The 20,270-nt window shown below is 38.9% G+C and overlaps 1 protein-coding gene across 1 annotated transcript in view; it reads right to left on the bottom strand.

Annotated features, from left to right (window-relative positions):
- Positions 1-9,422, bottom strand: part of LOC129724075 (zinc finger protein jing homolog) — a 283,694-nt gene extending 274,272 nt beyond the window's left edge. The window contains exon 1 of the mRNA XM_055678683.1: positions 9,024-9,422. The gene's annotated coding sequence lies outside the window, so the exon portion shown is untranslated. The remainder of the gene's footprint in view (positions 1-9,023) is intronic.
- Between the last annotated feature and the right edge of the window lie 10,848 nt (positions 9,423-20,270).

The raw sequence follows: 20,270 nt of genomic DNA, 5'->3' as shown, positions 1-20,270 counted from the left end.
AGCTGGGTATTGAATTCTCTCCGGAGAAAACTGAGCTGGTCGTTTTTTCTAGGAAGCATAATCCAGCTCAGCTGCAGCTCCTACTAACGGGTAAAACGATCTCTCAGGTTTTAGTCGCTAAATATCTCGGGGTCTGGTTCGACTCTAAATGCACCTGGGCTTGTCATATTAGGTATCTGACACAAAAATGCCAACAGAGGATTAATTTTCTTCGTACGATTACCGGAACCTGGTGGGGAGCCCACCCAGGAGACCTTCTAAGGCTTTACCAACGATATTGTCTGTAATTGAGTACGGGTGTTTCTGCTTCCGCTCCGCAGCAAACACACATTTGATCAAACTGGAACGAATACAGTATCGTTGTTTGCGTATTGCCTTAGGTTGCATGCAGTCGACCCATACGATGAGTCTTGAAGTGCTAGCGGGTATTCTTCCGTTGAAACATCGTTTTTGGAATCTCTTTTACCGGTTGCTAATTCGATGCACAGTTATGAACCCATTGGTAATTGAAAATTTCGAGAGGTTGGTCGACCTTCAATCTCAATCCAGATTTATGACTTTATATTTTGACTATATGGCTCAAGATTTTAATCCTTCTTCATACGATTCCTCCAATGTCGCACTTTTAGATACTTCTAATCATGCTATATTCTTCGACACCACCATGAAACAAGACATTTCTGGTATCCCGGATCAATTGCGACCCCAAGAGATCCCTGAAATTTTTTCCAATAAGTTTAAACATGTTATTTATGATAAAAGGTTTTACACTGACGGATCTAATCTAGATGAGTCCACTGGCTTCGGTGTTTTCCACGAAAATTTTACCGCCTCCTACAAACTCGATGCTCCTGCTTCCGTGTACGTCGCAAAGCTTGCTGCCATTCAGTACTCTCTTGGGATCATCGAAACCCTGCCCATAGACCACTTCTTCATCTTCACAGACAGTCTTAGTGCCATTGAGGATCTGCGATCGATGAAGACTGTGAAGCACACCCCGTATTTCCTGGGGAAAATACGGCGGTTTTTAAGTGCTTTAACAGATAAAAATTACCGGGTTACCTTAGCGTGGGTCCCGTCTCATTGTTCCATTCCGGGCAATGAAAAGGCTGACGCTTTAGCTAAGGTGGGTGCTATTGATGGCGATATTTATGTAAGACCAATTGCTTATGATGAATTTTATAGCATTTTGCGTCAGAGAACACTCAACAGTTGGCAATCATCATGGAACTCAGATGAACTGGGACGGTGGCTACATTCCATTTCTCCTAAGGTATCGACGAAAGCATGGTTCAAGGGGTTGGATGTAGGCCGGGACTTCATTCGCGTGATGTCCAGACTTATGTCCAATCACTATACGTTAAACACGCATCTCTTTCGTATAGGGCTTGTAGACAGTAATCACTGCGTTTGTGGCGATGGCTACCATGACATCAAGCATGTTGTTTGGTCGTGTACCGAATACTGTGGTGTTAGGTCTGAGCTTATAGATTCCCTTCGGGCCCGAGGAAAACAACCGAACGTACCCGTTAGAGACATTCTGGGAAGCGGTGATCTCCAGTACATGACACAGCTATACGGGTTTATAAAAAATGCTGGCATTAAAATTTGATTTCTTTTATCTATTTGCTAGAATACAATTTCTGTCACAAACTGAAAGAGAATGATACACCCGGCTGGAGACACTAAAACGAAGACTCGGCATCTCTATGTTTACGCAGATACCTCAGACCAAAACTGCTCAAATAGAACATCACTGGTTAGCCACGTACAAATGAATACATTCTGTAATATAAAGTTAAAAACAAAATTGTAACACCCCTCCTCTCACCTTAAATCCCCACTAGCTCGTAGTCGGCCGCGAGAATAAAAAAAAGGCCTCCCTCTTTTTTCCCTGCTAATTAAGAATTTAAAAAAAAATGTACTTAGCTCAGTTAAACATAAATTGTATCGTGCCGTGTCAAATAAACTATTTAAAAACTAAAAAACATTCTGATCTCCTAATGCAATTACAATTTTGGGCGTTGTTAATTTTCTGCTTAAGGATATTACATTGCATTTTTTTACATTTACTTCAAGTAGGCTTTTCTTACACCAGATGTAAAATGTGTGGATTTCATTCTGAAATACATTGATGTCTTCTTGATTTTTTATTTCCAAAAACAGCTTCATGTCGTCGGCATATATTAGAACTTTAATATTTTTGAGGATGAAGGAAATGTCGTTTACGTACAAAAAAAAAAGATGTTATCCTAAGTGGGAGCCTTGGGGAACACCTGAAGTAACTTGAATGGGGTTTGACTTTCTTCCATTAAATTTTATTATTTGTTGCCTGTTTGTTAAATAATATTCAAGCCACTTTAGGAGGCCAGACTCAATTACAATTTTTTGCAGTTTAAAAAGTAGCATTGGTATGTTAATACGATCGAATGCTTAGCTAAAGTCTGTATAGAGAGCTTCAACATGGTTCCCATTGGCCCCTAGTGTATGCAGAAGTGCGCCCAAAGTGCCGCACAGTAACCCGATCTAATGATCATAGCAAACGGGTAACACAAATATATCTGAACTTGATAAAAAAACAACTAAGCCTGTAATATTTTTGATATACCAGAATGATCATACACTTGAATGATCAAAAGTGTGTTTAAAAGCATATTTATAACAAAATTTGTTATCTAATTAACAAAATATGGTACATTCTAAATAATCCTTATTTTTTCTGCCAAAAACCTTACAAAACTTTCTATAATTTGTAATAACCAGCAAGTAACTTTGGCAGGAAATAACTATTAACTATTAATATTAATATAACTATTAACGAGACCAAATTTGGAACACAAGTTGATACAAAAAGTTCGTAAGAAAATATCAAGTTTGTTATAAATCTGATATTTTTGACTGATCGGGAAGTGCTCGTCAAGTTCGTCGCTTCTACATTGGCTTACGGGAAAGCTCATTTTCTCTAAGAAAGAAACCCTTGCTAGAGGCAGCTCTGCTTTTACCCATGCTGAGCAACCTAAGCTGAACAGCTAAAGCCCTTGGTCTCCCCGGGACCGCCGTTAGGCATTACTTCAGGGAGAGGGCCCATCGTGCTTTTCGCACTTACCTCTATGGGTAGCAGAGCAGCCTATACAGGCCAGTTAGTTAACCGTTAACTAACTGGGGCACGTCGATGGTTTCCCGTCGATTGGTGCCCTGTAAAATACTAACGATCTGTGATGACCGCATCCCAGATTTCCCTATTTTCGCACATCCTACGCACTATATTCTCTGGCGTGGTGTCCATCCCACTTATTGCCAGCATTTCGTACCGTACCCGCTCAAAGCGCGGACATGTGAAGAACACATGCTCTGCGCTTTCTTCCGCACCCGTACAAGCGGGGCACATAGGGGACTCGGCGTACCCGAACCTATGCAGGTACTGCCTAAAGCAGCCATGGCCTGACAGGATCTGTGTCAGATGGAAGGTTACTTCCCCATGGCGCCTATTAATCCAGCCTGCTAACTCTGGAATGAGTCGGTGTGTCCATCTACCTTTTGTAGTGTTGGACCACTCCCGCTGCCACCTGGCCATTGAGGATGACCGTATGGTGTTGCGAATACCCCTCGTGTCGCGTTGGTCGAAGCACTCTACATCCTCTTTGACGATGATGCTGATGGGCATCATGCCAGCCAGGACGCAAACCGCCTCGTACGACACTGTTCGGTATGCGCACGCGACCCTTAGGCACATTAGCCTGTACGTACTCTCGAGTTTGCCGCGATGGCACGAGGTACTCAATACCTTGGACCACACTGGTCCTCCATACCTGAGTATGGACGTGGTCACGCTAGCAAGGACTTTGCGCCTGCTGCTACGAACCGCCGAGCTGTTTGCCATCATGCGAGATAGCGCTGCCACAGCCATGGAAGCTTTCTTGCAGGTATAATCGACGTGGCTCCCGAACGTGAGCTTGTCGTCGATCATAACCCCCAGAAGCTTCAACGAGCGTTTTGAGGCGATAGTGCATGTACCGGCACTAATCGATGCCTCCTGCTCAGACTTTCTGTTATTTACAACAATAACTTCAGTCTTATGGTGCGCTAGCTCCGGTTTCCTGGAGTGCATCCAGTCTTCCACTACGCGTATTGATAGCGCGGCCTTTAACTCTACCTCTCTAATAGACTCGCCATAGACCTCAAGAGTTATATCATCGGCGAAGCCCACGATCACCACCCCTGGAGGGAGTGTTAGTTTTAACACGCCGTCATACATGGCGTTCCACAGTACCGGACCCAGGATGGAACCTTGCGGTACACCTGCGGTAACCGGAACGCTTTTCTGGCCCTCGTTTGTGTTATACACTAGCACTCGATTCTGAAAGTAGTTGCCCAGAATCTTGTACAGCGGCGTCGGCACTCTGAGACTCTGTAGCGTTAAGGCTATGGAGTCCCAGCTGGCACTGTTAAACGCGTTCTTCACGTCAAGCGTGACGATCGCGCAGTAACCTCCTCTTGCGTTGGATTGCAACCTCAGCCGTTCTGGTGACGGAGAGAATTGCATCCACCGTGGACCTACCTTTTCGAAAACCGAACTGGTTGCTTGATAGACCGTTCTCACTTTCTGTATATTTCACCAGTCTATTGAGGATTACCCTCTCAAGCACCTTGCCCGCCGTGTCCAGCAGGCAGATTGGTCTGTATGCCGATGGGTCACCTGTTGGTTTCCCAACCTTCGGCAACAGCACCAGCCTCTGGCGCTTCCACACGTCCGGGAAGAGGCAGTCGTCAAGGCATTTCTGCATGACCGCCCTGAACAACCCGGGGGCTTCTTTGATGGCCGTCTTGATGGCCAAGTTCGGGATTCCGTCTGGTCCCGGAGCCTTGCCTACCTTCAGGGAGTTTGCGATCTCGATCAATTCATCTTCCGTCCCCTTACCACATCGTCAGCCTCTGCACGGCTGCCGTCACTCACGGTAGGTGGTGACTCGTCAGCCGAAGGCCAGGGACTTGGTTCGTGGCTTGGGAAGAGGCCCTGAATGATCGTTTCTAGCATCACTGGTGATTGTTCGGCCGGGGCTAGCGCACCTCTAGTCTTGGTCATAACGATCCTGTAGGCGTCACCCCACGGGTTCGAATTGGCACTGGCGCAGAGTCGTTCGAAACAGGCTCGTTTGCTGGCTCTGATTGCGCTCTTAAGCGTTGCCTTAGCGGATCTGAATGCGACACCGCGTTCCGCTCTTTGCTCGTCGGAACGTGCGCGTTGCATCCTCCGTCTTGCACGGAGGCATGCATTGCGCAGGCCTGCTATCGTATCGCTCCACCAGTATGTCGGTGGCCTACCCTCTCTAGGCGGACGAGACCTAGGCATCGTGGCGTCGCACGCCCATGACAGCATCGAATTTAGATGGTCCACATCCGGGAGCAGTTCACCCCCTTCGTGCTTCCATCTAATTGCCTGCCCAAAAACATCTGCATCGAAATGCAATGTTTTCCAGCCGTAGAAGGATGGAATATTGGCCCTACTCGCTGCTTGCTTCCGCACGCCTACCTCATAGCGGATCGATTGGTGATCGCTATTCGTGTAGCTGTCGTCTACCCTCCAGTTCGTAATCAGTCCCGGGCTGCAGAACGTCACATCGATAATCGATTCGGCACCGTTTCTACTGTAGGTGCATTTTGTACCAACGTTAGCCAAGTCTAAGTTGAGCTTTGCCAAAGCTTCCAACAAGACCTGGCCCCTCTGGTTTGTACAGCGACTCCCCCACTCGACAGCCCAAGCGTTGAAGTCACCCGCAACCACCAACGGCCATAAGCCCGTCAGTTCCACGGTTGCTTGATCGACCATCTGCGCGAACGTTTCGGTAGACCAACTTGGCGGAGCATATCAACTGCAGTAGAATACTCTATCCACTTTGGCAATAACGTACCCCTCTCTGGAGGTCGACACAATCTCCTGAACCAGGGACCTGCCTGTCGTACAAATGGCCGTCTTCCCAGACTTGTCCGATACCCAGTTACCGTTTCCGGTTGGGATACGGTATGGGTCCGAGACGATGGCCACGTCCGACAACGACTCAGCAGCCGCTTGGTGTAGCAACTGCTGCGCCGCATAGCAGTGGTTCAGGTTTAACTGTATCACCCTCAGGCCTGCGGCTTAGTAGCCGGCCGTGCAGCCGGACACTTGGGGCCTCCCATGGCGTGTTTGGCGTCCCGTTTACCGGTGCATACCAGACACTTGGGAGGTGCACCGCAGTCCCGTGCCTTGTGGCCTGCGCCACCGCAGCGGCGGCATAAATTGGACCTGTCGGGCCCTTTGCACGACCAGGATTTATGCCCCCGCTCAAAGCACCTGAAGCAAACGTCAGGCTGTTGGAAGGTGCCCAGAGGGCAGACCGACCAACCCACCTTCAACGTGGCCTTCTTCAGGGCCTTGTTACCCTCCGCTAGTGGAAGCTTTATGGTAGCAACCTGGGTGCCGGCCGGGCCCCTGCGGAGACGAACTGCCTCTGCGGTCACTACCACGGCAGCTCTAGGGTAAAACATGTGTTTACCAGTGTTATCAAGTCTAAAAGCAAAAAAGCAAAGCCTTGGTGCTACATTCCGATTCGGAACTTGACCTTCTGTTTGTTATACACAGACTTCGCAGCCAACTGTTCAGTGTACAGGACAATTGCGGGGCTAGCGCTACGATCCTACTGACACTAACAGTCTCTCCCTAGCCGAGACTCGAACCTACGACGACTGGCTTGTTAAGCCAGCATCCCCGAAAAAAAAATAACATTAACAAAACATTAAAAAAACCTTAAAATCTGCTGTAATTGTACATAGTTATACCATAATTTAATTATGTTTTTCATTGTAGATACATCAATTTTACATTAAATATCATTGTCCAGAACAATAAAAAACATTGTTTTTGCCATTTTTACAATGAAAAAGGGGGGTCGTTATGTATCTTAACAGCATTTTTTCAGGCATTTTTCCCATACATTTAGAAGTCACTGACACTGTTTTTCATGGTAAAATTATTGTCGGTGGTAGATTCAACAACAAAAAACGTTGTTAAAACATGGTAATGACAACAATCGTTTACAAGCTTATACAGTAAAAATACCGTGTTTTTATGGTTCATAAAAAACACGGTATTTTTACTGTATAAGTTTTAGCTATATAAGCTATGTTTTAACAACGTTTTTTGTTGTTGAATCTACCACCGACAATAATTTGACCACGAAAAACATTGTCAATGACTTCTAAATGTATGGGAAAAATGCCTGAAAAAATGCTGTTAAGATACATAACGACCCCCCTTTTTCATTGTGAAAATGGGTTTACCTACAAACGGCCGAAACACGAACGGCCGAATCACAAACGGCCGAATTTCAAACGGTCGAAATAACAAACGGCCGAACCACAAAGGCCGAATCATTCAAAAGGCCGATAAATCATTGATAATTAATGTTGATTTAAATGAAACCCGAAATTATCCACCTAGCGGTGAAACCCAGCCTTTTTCATTCGAAGTTACTATTTGTTAAAATAGATTAACACGATTTCTATAATTTCTGGTGTATGTCTTATTCACTCTAAGTAACAAATTTTTGGTAACCAACATCACAACTATACCGAACATTCAAAACTTTACATTCACACACATATGAACATATATTAACACATACACACGAAAATAACATGAAATAAATAAAAAATTGATCTTGGTATAATCGAAACGTCACTGTACTTATTTATAGATCAGAATCGATTATATATAGACTCGAATATACATAGACTCAATAATATATGGATAACGTTGGACTATTATATATCATTTTAGGTTCGATTATTTATAGCAGGATTTTTTTCTTTATTTTAAGTATGACTTATCTAAAGCTGAAATGTTGTAAGAAAACGTCCATGAAAGACGTAATACTTGAGGAGAATTTTGGCTATTTGATTCGATAAAGTGTTACCACCCATGCCAAAATTTTTGAGAATTTATACAAAGAAGAAGGTTTCGAAAATATTTATTTTGTTTCCTTGTTCTTTGTTTCCGTTCCCTAATTGTTTCATAGAATGAAAAAAAAAATTAAAAATTGATTTTGTTAAAAATTTAATGCAACACACTCGTGGCCTTCGGCCAACTCGATTGTCCGGGGCGCATGCTGTCCTTACTCGCTACCGCTCGTTCAACTAGGGGATTGCCCCTATGCTTCAGTAAACCGGGCAATCCCGTAGATCACTTGTTTGCATGCGAGAGGCCGCCGCTTAAAATATCTGTAACAAGAAAAAAAGTCAAATAAAAATAAAATTCGGCCTTTCGTGATTCGGCCGATCGAAATTTCGGCCTTTCGTTAGTATTGATATAATTCGGCCGTTTGAAATTCGGCCGTTTGAGATTCGGCCGTTTGTGTTTCGGCCGTTTGGAGCTATCGCGTAAAAATGGCAAAAGGATGTTTTTTATTGTTCTGAACAATGATATTTAATGTAAAATTGATGTATCTACAAAGAAAAACATAGTTAAATTATGGTATAACTATGTACAATTACAGCAATTTTTAAGGTTTTTTTAATGTTTTGTTAATGTTATTTATTTTCGGGTCGTACCTCGAGACCATCTGGGAGCTTGTTGTCAAGTCTATGAAAGCTATTAAATAATAATAAATAATAAGAAATATTAATTTTTCACTGAGAATCGTTTTTTTTTTTGCAATTCATAGACGTCAGCGGATGTGGGATAACTATCGGTAGAACGGCAGCGTAGTAACTACGTTATAGCTAATGGTATCAAATCAATCTTCTGTTTCTGGTTGACATTATCATGATATATAGCTGGTTTTTTTTTCAAAAAGAAGCTTTTCAAAAAACTAAATATTATTTATATGTTCTCAACGGTTGTAAGAAATTATAAACCAAATCAAACTTCCTAGAAAAATCGTTGTTTGATATATTCAAATTTAAATTTATGAAAATGTTAACCCTGGGAAAATATTCACAGAAAATATTTTTTTTGGTATCAGTAATAATAACTATGTTTATCTAACCTGAATGAACTGGCTGAATCCAAGCATGACTAGGAGCCGGCTTCTTGTTTTTCTCAAACATCGATCATCCTACACTGCCTTTCAATATTTCGCTTTCTTCTAACTGTTGGTAATTCCACTGTTGAAAACGACTTCCGTAATCAGCATAAGATATTCATAGTAGATACACTTCATTGACTAATAATAAAAGCACAATTTCACTGCTGTTATTGACATCTAGTTTTGCTATCACTGCACTGATTGCGATTGTTTCTTATACACTATTCGCATAAGTTGCATACAACCGCAACAGGTGCCCGGTAATCGGTTCCACCGGCACCCGGAAAGACTACACAATCGCTCACTAAAGGATATGTTCAGCAAAGATTTTGTTTCTTGCCAATAAACTATCATCACCACCAGTAGGTATCTTAGCTTATTTTTATCAGTCTAACAAAAACAGATCTGACCACAGCGTGGAAACAAAATAATATACATATTTATAACACCGATCAGCAGTATGAAAGAATTTGATAACTCGTGAGAGCGAACGAAGCGAGAAGATATTCGTAGAGCTTTACGTACGTTTTGTTTTGATTCCTATTCCCGCATTGAGCAGTTACCAAACTCATTGCTTACGTACCCCCCGTCAAAAAAGCTTTTTCACACCTGTTGAAGCTTGCACTAAAATACGGTTGAAATAATCTAGGTAAACTTACCTACCCGATTCTTACCTACCGAAAAAGAAATATTTCGACGAAACGAAATGTTTCACGAAATAATGCAGCACTGTGCAACGCAAGCAATGGCCGGGATTGAGATCACATTATGACAGTTTTTCACATTTTTGACGTAGAATAGGGGGTTTTAATTTGAAAAAATACCTGCTTTTTCTTATACTTATCGATAACCGACCTTTCAGTAGGCATTACGTAATTTGTCTTAGATCTCTACAAGTTTTCTTTGATTTTAAAATTGAAAATTTATATTTGTTTTAAATTTTCACTAACTGGCAAGTAGTGCACAGAGTGACATTGCTGTTGCTGGCTTTTGGGGAATATAACCCTGATAGTAAGCAAAGTGGCATTTCTGCTGCTGGCTTGTGGAAAATATAACCCTGGTTTACGTGTCATGACAGGGATGCCAGATGTGAAAACATGTCTTAATATTGAAAACATTTGAGCGCGTGTGAATAAGTGGAAGCCTAATAGGCGGTTGATTAGCCGCACTCGATTTAATGTGTCACTGAAAGTTTTGTAGACTTTCAACGGGGACCGTGTTTACAGATTTCCTATGTATAAAGACATTGTTTTGTGGAGTGTGAAGATAATTGAAAAATTGCCTGGCCTCCCTGTGTCCTGATTTCTTGACGGTAGGGTATGTTTTAAAATCACTTACAGTTGTTGAAATTCGAAATCGATTTTTTCAATAGTTTTGCTGTTTAAATTAAGAAATATCAGTAGAATATGTATTTCTTTTGACACTTCTTATCAAAAGAAAAAAATAATATACATACCCCTAAAACACCCTATTATGGGAGTGCAAATTGAAAAACCGAAAACATCGAGGGCATCACGAAAAATGGTCATTTTCAAACGCTCAATCTCAGTCAGTTTTCAACGGATTTTCATAATTTTTTTGAAGCGTCTACTAACAACAGTAAATGCGATTTGTTTGCCGAGCACTTCGCTAGTGTTTTCAACAAGGAGCACGCTTCACCTAACGACATTGCCGCGACAATGGCTTCTGTGCCGAGCGACGTTTTCAATGCCGAAGTCTTCGAGATCACAATCGGAGAGGTTTCCAAAGCCATCTGCGATCTGAAACAGTCCTACTCCCCTGGACCAGATGGAATTCCTGCTGTACTCCTGAAAAAATGTTCCGGAAGTTTAGAGTCACCGCTAGCTGCTATTTTCAATCTTTCCTTGCTAAAACATCAATTTCCCGGTAAATGAAAAGTGTCGTTAATGTTTCCGGTATATAAAAACCTAAATTAATCCACCTAGCGGTCAGACTCAGCCTTTCTCATTCAAACTTATTATTTGTAAAAATAGATTTACATGAATGCTTAAATCCAATAAATGTTATCCACTCTTTGGGTTCTAAAATATTGATGTTGTAATTAAAGTATAAAATATGAAATTTGACGTAATGTTAGTACTTAAGAAATAGCGAAATAAAAGCAATGACTCTTAATTTCAAACAATTTAATCACGAGCGATGCCGGGAACGTTCAGATAGTACGATACCACATCTAAATCATGTTGAGGCCATATATATTGATCGAAGCAGGTAAAGTGTTGAATAGTCTTTGAATTTCTGTTCTTTCTAAAACTTTTGAACAGCATATCAAATTGTTATGAAGTTTGTTATTTGTAAGTTTGAGAGATGACTCATTTGTATGACACTAGTTATGTTTAAATAAGTCGTGTAGTACTTGAGATAATAGACTTTCGTTGTTTTACAAATTAAAACATAACGCTTGCTTAAGCTTGATTACAATCAAATGAAAAGGTAACGTATGGGGCAGCCAAACTTTGAAACCACGTGTTCAATCATAATTCATCAGTTAACCCTTAACTAGCCCGTTCATCTGATATCAATATTGTTCAAATCGGTTGTGTAGTTTCTAAGATAATGAAGTTTCGTGATTTTCACATTTCGATACATTACAGACGAAGTTACAGTCCGATTACTGCAAAATTCAATAGGGAGTTATGAGGTAGGTAGACCTTTCATTTGATACTAATTCTGTGGAAATCGGGTCAACCATCTCTGAGAAATATGAGTGAGTCCAAGTAAGTTGTCTTGGAATATGTTTCTTTTCATAGCTGGATTTCACATTTTTAAACATAACAGGCAAAGTAATAATCCGTTTGAAAAAAAAAAATCATTAGGGTCTTATGGGGCAACAAGACCTTTCATATGACACTAATTTTATAAAAATCGGGCCAGCCATCTCTGAGAAACATGGGAGAGATTAAATAGTCTCCAGAACGCGTTTCTTTCCATAACTCCTGAACCACATGTTCAATCTTCATAAAATTCAAAAGTTAAGGGTTTTTATGGTAGCCCGTTCATTTGAAACTAATTTTAATCAAATCAGATGTGTGGTTTCTGAGATATTGATGTTTCGTGATTTTTACACTTTGATACATAACCTCTAAACTAGAAATCAGATTACAATAAAATTCAATAGGGTCTTACAGGGCAACTAGAAATTTCATTTGCAATTAATTTCATTGAAATCTGTTCGGTCAGACCATCTCTGTGAAAAGTGAGTGCGAAAAAAGGTGCACATACACACGTACACACCCACACACAAACATATACACCTATACATGCTTATATGCAGAAAATGCTCGATTCGTCTAACTGAGTCGAGTAGTTTATGACATTCGGCCATTTGGATCAATTTTCTACCTTTTAATTAGCCAGTGATCGTCAGGAGGAAGTCAATATGTTAACTTTCATTATGTGATTTCACATTTTCATGAACAACGGACAAAGTTACAATCCGATTGCAATGAAATTCAATAGCAACCTATGGGGCAACTAGACCTTTCATTTGACACTAATTTTGTGAAAATCGGTTCAGCCATCTCTGAGAAAAATGAGTGAGTTTAAACAACCTCAGGATAACTTTTCTTTACATAACTTTTGAACCATATGTTCAATCATTAAACAAATTAAACTTCCAATTTCGACGATTACGAAATTTCGCGAAATTTCGGACCAAATTTCCGATGCACATTATTACATTATTTTGGTTTGTGCTCATTGCGACTATAAATTAAATTGAATATATCTCAACAGATATCTGGTATACTAAGTCAGACATAGAAGAATAAACTCTCAGCCGGTAATTTTTGTTTTTAAAGGCAAAACCGTAACATCATGCGGGAGATATTTTTTATTCACGCAGAGCATAAAATTCATGTCATCACTGAAGTCATATTCGAGGAATATGAAGCCGTCCAAATGCACTACAAGGTATCTAGTAATTTGTTTGTAGGAATAAATTTTACGCATCTTTTACGTACATCAAAATGTGGTTATATTTGCAGCCCACAAGGTTAAAGAGGTCACTTTTAGTCTTTCGTTTAGGAGGGCATAGCAGTTTTTGTCAATACTAAAGCTCTGAAGCTCTATCTTACAGGCCAAATGTTCTATGCTACTCGACTTGTAAAAATTTTCAAGCCTTTTTTTCGGATTTCTCTGTGTTAGAGGACTCCTCTTCGCACACCGTAGTGTATTTAAATGTGTTTTTTCAGATAGTTCATTGCTATCACTAGGCTGACGGGATATCATGCCTTATAGTGTGCAGACTTAGTGATCGATGTGTCAAGCAGAAAAAGTTGTAATTGCCTGAATTTTTAGTACTGTTTCAAAACACTCTGACTTCAAAGTCAGCATAGGTTTCAAAATTGCCAGGTACCTTATCAAAAATATTTTAAACGTGTTACCAAAAAAGTATACTTTATCAATGAATGAATAAAAAGTACATGGTTTGCTCTCGTTGAACACATAACTGAGAAATGTTACTCTTGTTTTAGGGGACACAAAATTTTACAATGTCAAAAACAAGTTCAGATTATAGCATAAAAGTGATTCTGACTTTGCACTTGACGAATATACAAGGTAGAAGAAAAGAAAGGTTAGAAAGAACGAGAAATAAGAGAACGAAGATGATTACGAATAACTTAATTGAGTAAAGAGAAAACTATTTGTTTGTTGCATTACAACATTCCATTCTAACTGTTGATTGGTTGAAAGAAAAATAATTTTAGGTTTGTTCCAAAGAGGCCGTTCCCAAACCACGTAGTCATATATAGGGAGACGGGGAGGTTATCAAAAGACCACGAAAAATCACGTGGGGGGTGTGGGGGTTAACGAATAGACCACGTAGTCTTTTTTCTGACTTATAATTTTTTATTGCCACTAAGTCAAGACGAAGCTTTCGCAATTTTTGCCTTTCTCCTAGAAAGGTATAGCAATCACTGGGAAAACCAAAGGTATAAAAGTGGTCCCAATGGCCGAATGTCATATACCACTCGACCCCTTTCGACGAACTGAGCATTTTCTGTATGTATGTATGTGTGTGTGTGTGTGTGTGTGTGTGTGTGTGTGTATGTGCAACTTTTTTTCTCACTCACTTTTCTCAGAGATGGCTGGACCGATTTTCATAAAATTAATTGCAAATGGAAGGTCTAATTGTGCCATAGGTTGCTATTGAATTTCATTGTAATCGGATATTTAGTTTAGAAGTTATGTATCAAAATGTTAAAATCACGAAACATCAATATCTCAGAAACCACATAACCGATTTCAATAAAACTGGTTTCAAATGATCGGGCTGTCTCCAAAACCCTTAACTTTTAATTTTCGTTATGATTGAACATATGGTTCAAAAGTTATGTAAAGAAAAGTTATCCTGAGGTTGTTTAAACTCACTCATTTTTCTCAGAGATGGCTGAACCGATTTTCACAAAATTAGTGTCAAATGAAAGGTCTAGTTGCCCCATAGGTTGCTATTGAATTTCATTGTATTCGGATTGTAACTTTGTCCGTTGTTCATAAAAATGTGAAATCACATAATGAAAGTAAACATATTGACTTTCTCCTAACGATCACTGGCTAATTAAAAGGTAGAAAAGTGATCCAAATGGTCGAATGCCATATACTACTCGACTCAGTTCGACGAAACGAGCATTTTCTGCACGTGTGCATGTATTGGTGTATATGTTTGTGTGTGGGTGTGTGGATGTTTTCCAGAAACCGAAAGCTGCAAAATCGGGTTTCAAAGTGAAATATGAAGTTTGCTCCCGGCTTTCGAGCCCGGGATAATGTTCCTGAAAAACATTGGTAATGTTTGTCCCTTTAAGGTTGTTTTCCAGAAATCGGAAGCTACTAAGTATCTAGAAATTTAAAATGGCGTCCTAAGTTGATTTCTGGCCTTTGGGTGTACCGCTTCCGCAATACTCATAATGGATGAAGTCGGCATCTTCGCCATCGAAATACCCGGATTAGGCAAAATTTAGCCATTTTAGGATGTACTCCGGTAACCAGAAGTAGTCATCTGGATTTTTGCGTGATGTATTCGAAACATATTTATTTCATTATTTTTGCATATATATGTTTTAATGTATGCTCATATATGTATGAATGTTAGGTTTTTAATTTTAATTTAATAATGGTATCGTATTTGATAATGGTATAGTTGTGCTGAAACCAGCAGAAATTTTCAAGGAGTATTTTTTTCTCTTAAATCGTGTAAATCTATTCTAACATATAATAAGTTTAAATGAGAAAGGCTGGGTCTGACCGCTAGGTGGATTAATTTAGGTTTTTAATTAATAAATTTATTTGACACGACTAATTAATAGAGTTGTCAGCAATTAACTGTAATCAAATTTTTGAAACATATTTCAAATTTATCCGAACGAAGAATTTTTTTTTGTTTTAAACAGGCTTTGCCTTATATGGCATTTTCTTCTTTAGAATAATAGTTCTATTTTGCAATGCGTCGGGATTTGTGTTATTTTTCCTGGAAGAATATTTCAATACTCAACGACCGGTAAAACAAATCAACGTTTTGGTCTTAAAAACAATATATAAGACCTGGATGTTCGTGAACTGAAGGAAGAAAGAAAGATGTTTATACTTTGTTCGACATTCAAAAACTTTGTAATTTATTAAAAAAAACTAAGTTACAAATCCGATATCTGAAAATCACTAAAAGTAAGGTTTTACTTATTATCAACTAAATATTTTTCTAGATGATTTCTAGATGAGTATACAATTTACCGTAACTATAAGCGAAGAATTTATCGTAGATGATCAAACTACTTAAACAAATTTTATTTATTTTGATACTCAACAACAAATTAAAAATCATTTTGAATATACTCAACAGAAAACATATTTTAAATTACTTTCAGGTAAGAAAATTATTATATATGTAAAAGACAATGAAATATTATTAAAAATTAAACAACCATTATCTATTTGTTATTTTGGTTGTGAGAAAATGATATTACTGAAAATTCTATTTACAATTTGCGCAATAACTAATAATCAGTTTTCTTGAACCTTAATTTTTTTTATAAATTTTTCATACTTTATTGTACATATATTTGCAGAATAAGATAACAAAACAAAAGACCACGAGAGACCACGGGGGAGTAGGGGGGTATAAAAGGGATCAAAATATGACCACGTAGTTTGAAATGGTCCCAAATGCATTTTATTATTTTTGGTCTCGCAGAAACTCACAGGGCATATTTTTTTAGGACAAAATTATTTTCTACAACCTTACCAGAGACACTAGTTATGCCAGTCAAACAAACCTATTTAGCTGGAAAAATAATTTAAATCTCCAATTGGACACTCTGTGGGTAATTAAAATATTTTTATAATCGAAACAGTTGGTTTGATTGGCATAGTGGCTTTGGCAAAGTTGTAGATAATAATATTGTCCTTCCAAAAATAAACATGTTGTAAATTTTTTTTTTAAATATAACTTTTTTTTTTGACTCCTTCATCGCTTCGATAATTTTTTTGTGATTTTTATACAAAAAAAAAAAAGATTTTTGAAAAATAAGTTTTAATTTTAATGTTTCTTTTACAATAAAAAAATGAATTTTTTAGAGTTTCTTTGATCGGAAAGATAAAATTAGTGTCTAAAACTTTTCCAGAGACGTCACACTGATCAAAAAACTTTACGCTCTGAAAATATTTAAAATCACAATAACCCTCCCAAAATAGCATTTTAAATAGCTTCTCAGCCTATAGAAACGTTTATGCAAAGTTTAGGCCAAATCTAAAATGACAAAAAATATTGAAACTGGGACATTTTTTGTGGAACTGCTCAGTTAAAAAGTAATTTTAAGTTATATTAAAAAATGTGCAAAAATATTGAAAACTTAAAAGTTTACAGAATAGTTAACTTAAATTTTGTTTTCCTCGAATTGATAAAGATGTCACTTAGTCTAGTCTGACTAAACGGTGTTAAAAAAAATTCAATTACACTGGTCGACAAAAGCGACAAAAAAGTTGCCCTCCAAAGGTTTTACAGCTTTTTAACCATTCCTGTGAATTTTGCTCATCAGAATCAGAAGGCCGCCGAGTAATTGCTTATCGGATTCGTCGCTTTTACGTTTGCATAGGGCCCATCTCTCATGTTTTCCAGTTCGAGCTCTAGGACAAAACTTGGATTTTGAATGATGAAAGTGCTATGAAAGAAGGATTACTATTTTAAACAAAGTTGCATTCAAACCAAAAGAATCAGTTCAGAAGTGTATTAAATTATTATTTACAAAGAAATTTCGAGTTTGACCTTTATATCATTTGTATCTATCGAGGTGCTATTACCTGCAATATAATCTGTATAAATGAATGCATCAAGATTTTAGTTTTTAACATTTTTGATTTTCTCGTCATTATCGGTTTATCGATATCTGAATACCGTTACTCTTCGTACTTCGTTAGCGTACGCTCCAACGTTACAAATCGTTGTAATGCTATGTTTCAGAAACATTTATTTTATTTTTCAAAATTTCGCGAAATTTCGCGAAATTTAGAGCCCAATTTCGTTTCGTATCGAGAACTCGAAATCCACCTTGATTTCGTTTCGACTAATTTGGCGAAACCGAAATTAAGGGTTAATTTCGTTTCGTTTCGTTTCGACACCAGAAAAGCCAGTTTCGCACACCCCTAATATATATATATATATATATATATATATATATATATATATATATATATATATATATATATATATATATATATATATATATATATATATATATATATATATATATATATATATATATATATATATATATATATATATATATATATATATATATATATATATATATATATATATATATATAATTTTATATATATATTATATTATATATATATATATATATATATATATATATATATATATATATATATATATATATATATATATATATATATATATATATATATATATATATATATATATACACATTAAGACTGTTGTCGGATGAATTATTGAATAAATAATGGGTTAGCTCTGTATTTTTACAGCAATCGATTGGAAAATTCGCTATGCATCCCTCGGAATGCGGAAAATTGCAATTTTGTGATGCTTGCTATTGTACAATTGAAAAATGTTGATTTTTGTTTTGAACGCAAATTGCGGCCAATCAACCGACAAATTGAATAACCACAGTCGAATTTAATTCTACGTACTTACTACGTTATTTTTCATGCACTGTTAGTTCGTTCCATCACTATGGGTATCAGTGATAGTTGCTCTAATACAATGCGTTTCATCCTAATAAGGTATGACTTCTTTGATGAAACTCCTTACGTTTATTAGTTCAACAGACCGTATCTCGTTAGGCGTAAGGACACGTTTTCCGAGGATACGCAGTCTTCGCTGAAAGGCTGCATTGACACTGTAATGTAAGTGTTCCGAAGTTTTTACTTCGAAATTACAAAAAAGACTAATGTCATCTGTCAGTTTACCTACTTTTAAAGGTGATATATACCACAGACAGACGTCCAAGCAAGAACAATATTGATCGAAAATCCCGTGTAAATTTTCAAAGAGAATTGCGTTATGAATCACTTGTACACTAGCGCTGCCTGGTGACCTAATTGCTACAATGCATTTTTTTCGCTGATGTTCGAGGCTAGCGTCACTGGTAGCGCTAGCTGGTTACGAATTACTACTACTAGAAACTTTACACAAGTTTGAAACTCAGCTTGGACGTCTGTTGATACTTACTCGGACAATGTCCAGTCAGTAGGCCAATTAACTTACTTTACGTTAACTTGTGGTCGTGTCGTTTACACAATCTCTTCAACTTTTGCTCATACTCGGCTTGCACTTATCTGAAATTACCAGAAATTTTACCAACGCAAACTTACTCACTTACTTAAATGGCCGTACGTCCTAAGACAAGGCGTGCACAACGTAGTTCCGCCAATTTCCTCGGTCCATGGCTGCCTGCCTCCAATTCCGCGGGCACCCTGTACTCTGTAGATCGTGCTCCATTTGGTCCACCCATCTCGCTCTTCGCGTCTTCTTGTTCTTACCGGTTTTGAAGCGAACACCAATTTTGTAGGGTAGCTATTACGCATTCTAGCTACATGCCCTGGCCTGCGTATCCTTTAAGTTTTTGCCGCTTTCTGAATGCTGGGTTCGCCAAAACTCGTGGTCCTTCCTACGCCTCCAGACTCCGTTCTACTGCACACCACCAAAGATGGTTCTTAGCACCCTGCGTTCAGAAAATCCTACGCTCACGAGTCCTTCCCGAGCATTGTTCACGTCTCATGCCCGTAAAGAACGACCGGTCCTAATAGGCACGACACTCTCTGATAATACGCCATTTAATCTCCTAGTTGTTATCGTTGTTCTCAGTTACCAGAGAGCTGAGGTACACAAATTCGTCGACTACCCCGAACTCATCCCCGTAGATTGTTACCTAATCCTAATCGTGCCCTGGCGTGCTCGAACCTGCCTTTCATTTTGGTCTAGTGCGACGTTAAACATTAGGCCGGAGAGACCATCACCTAATCAAAGACCCCTGTGGAACTCGAAGAAGTCCGACGTTCCACCCGAAATCTACTTTGTAGGACTGTGATCGTTCGATAGTTCTCACAGTCTTGTTTGTCGCGCTTCTTGTAGATGGGGCAGATGACCCCTTCTTTCCACTCTTCCGATGGCTGTTCAGTCTCCCCTACGATCAATCAACAATCAACCTATGAAGCGAGCTGGCCAATTTTCCCGGGCCCATTTTTACAAGTTACGCTCCAACGCCCCCATTCCGGCGATTTGTTTTTCTTGAGCTGCCGGAGCGCACCCTGTACTTTGCTTATTGTTGGGGGTGGCACATCTTCGTCGTTCATTGCACCGATCATGCCTCCTCCGCTCCTGTTATGGTCACCTGCTTGCACACAATTCAGGTGTTCATCGTAATGCTGCTTTCTCCTTTTGATCACCTCACAATCATTCAGCCTCCCTCTTTATCTGTACACATTTCGGCTTCATCATCGTTCGCTGGTACCTACTCGTACTTCGACTATTCAGTCTTGCTTAGAACAGAGAAAACAGAATTATGCACAAAATTGTTTGCTACTGTGAAGGCTCCGTACAACCGTGTGTGGTTCAAGCCTAGCTGGCGGAACTAAATAAAAAACAAAGGTTTAGGTACTTGAATCAACGAATTCTCGTTTTTAAACAATTACATAGAAACATGAACCATA

This window comes from Wyeomyia smithii, chromosome 2, assembly GCF_029784165.1.
Source record: "Wyeomyia smithii strain HCP4-BCI-WySm-NY-G18 chromosome 2, ASM2978416v1, whole genome shotgun sequence".
In the NCBI taxonomy this organism is placed as follows: Eukaryota; Metazoa; Arthropoda; class Insecta; order Diptera; family Culicidae; genus Wyeomyia; species Wyeomyia smithii.
The sequence above is the reverse complement of the archived record's forward strand: the minus strand, read 5'-3'. Positions and strand labels throughout refer to the sequence as shown.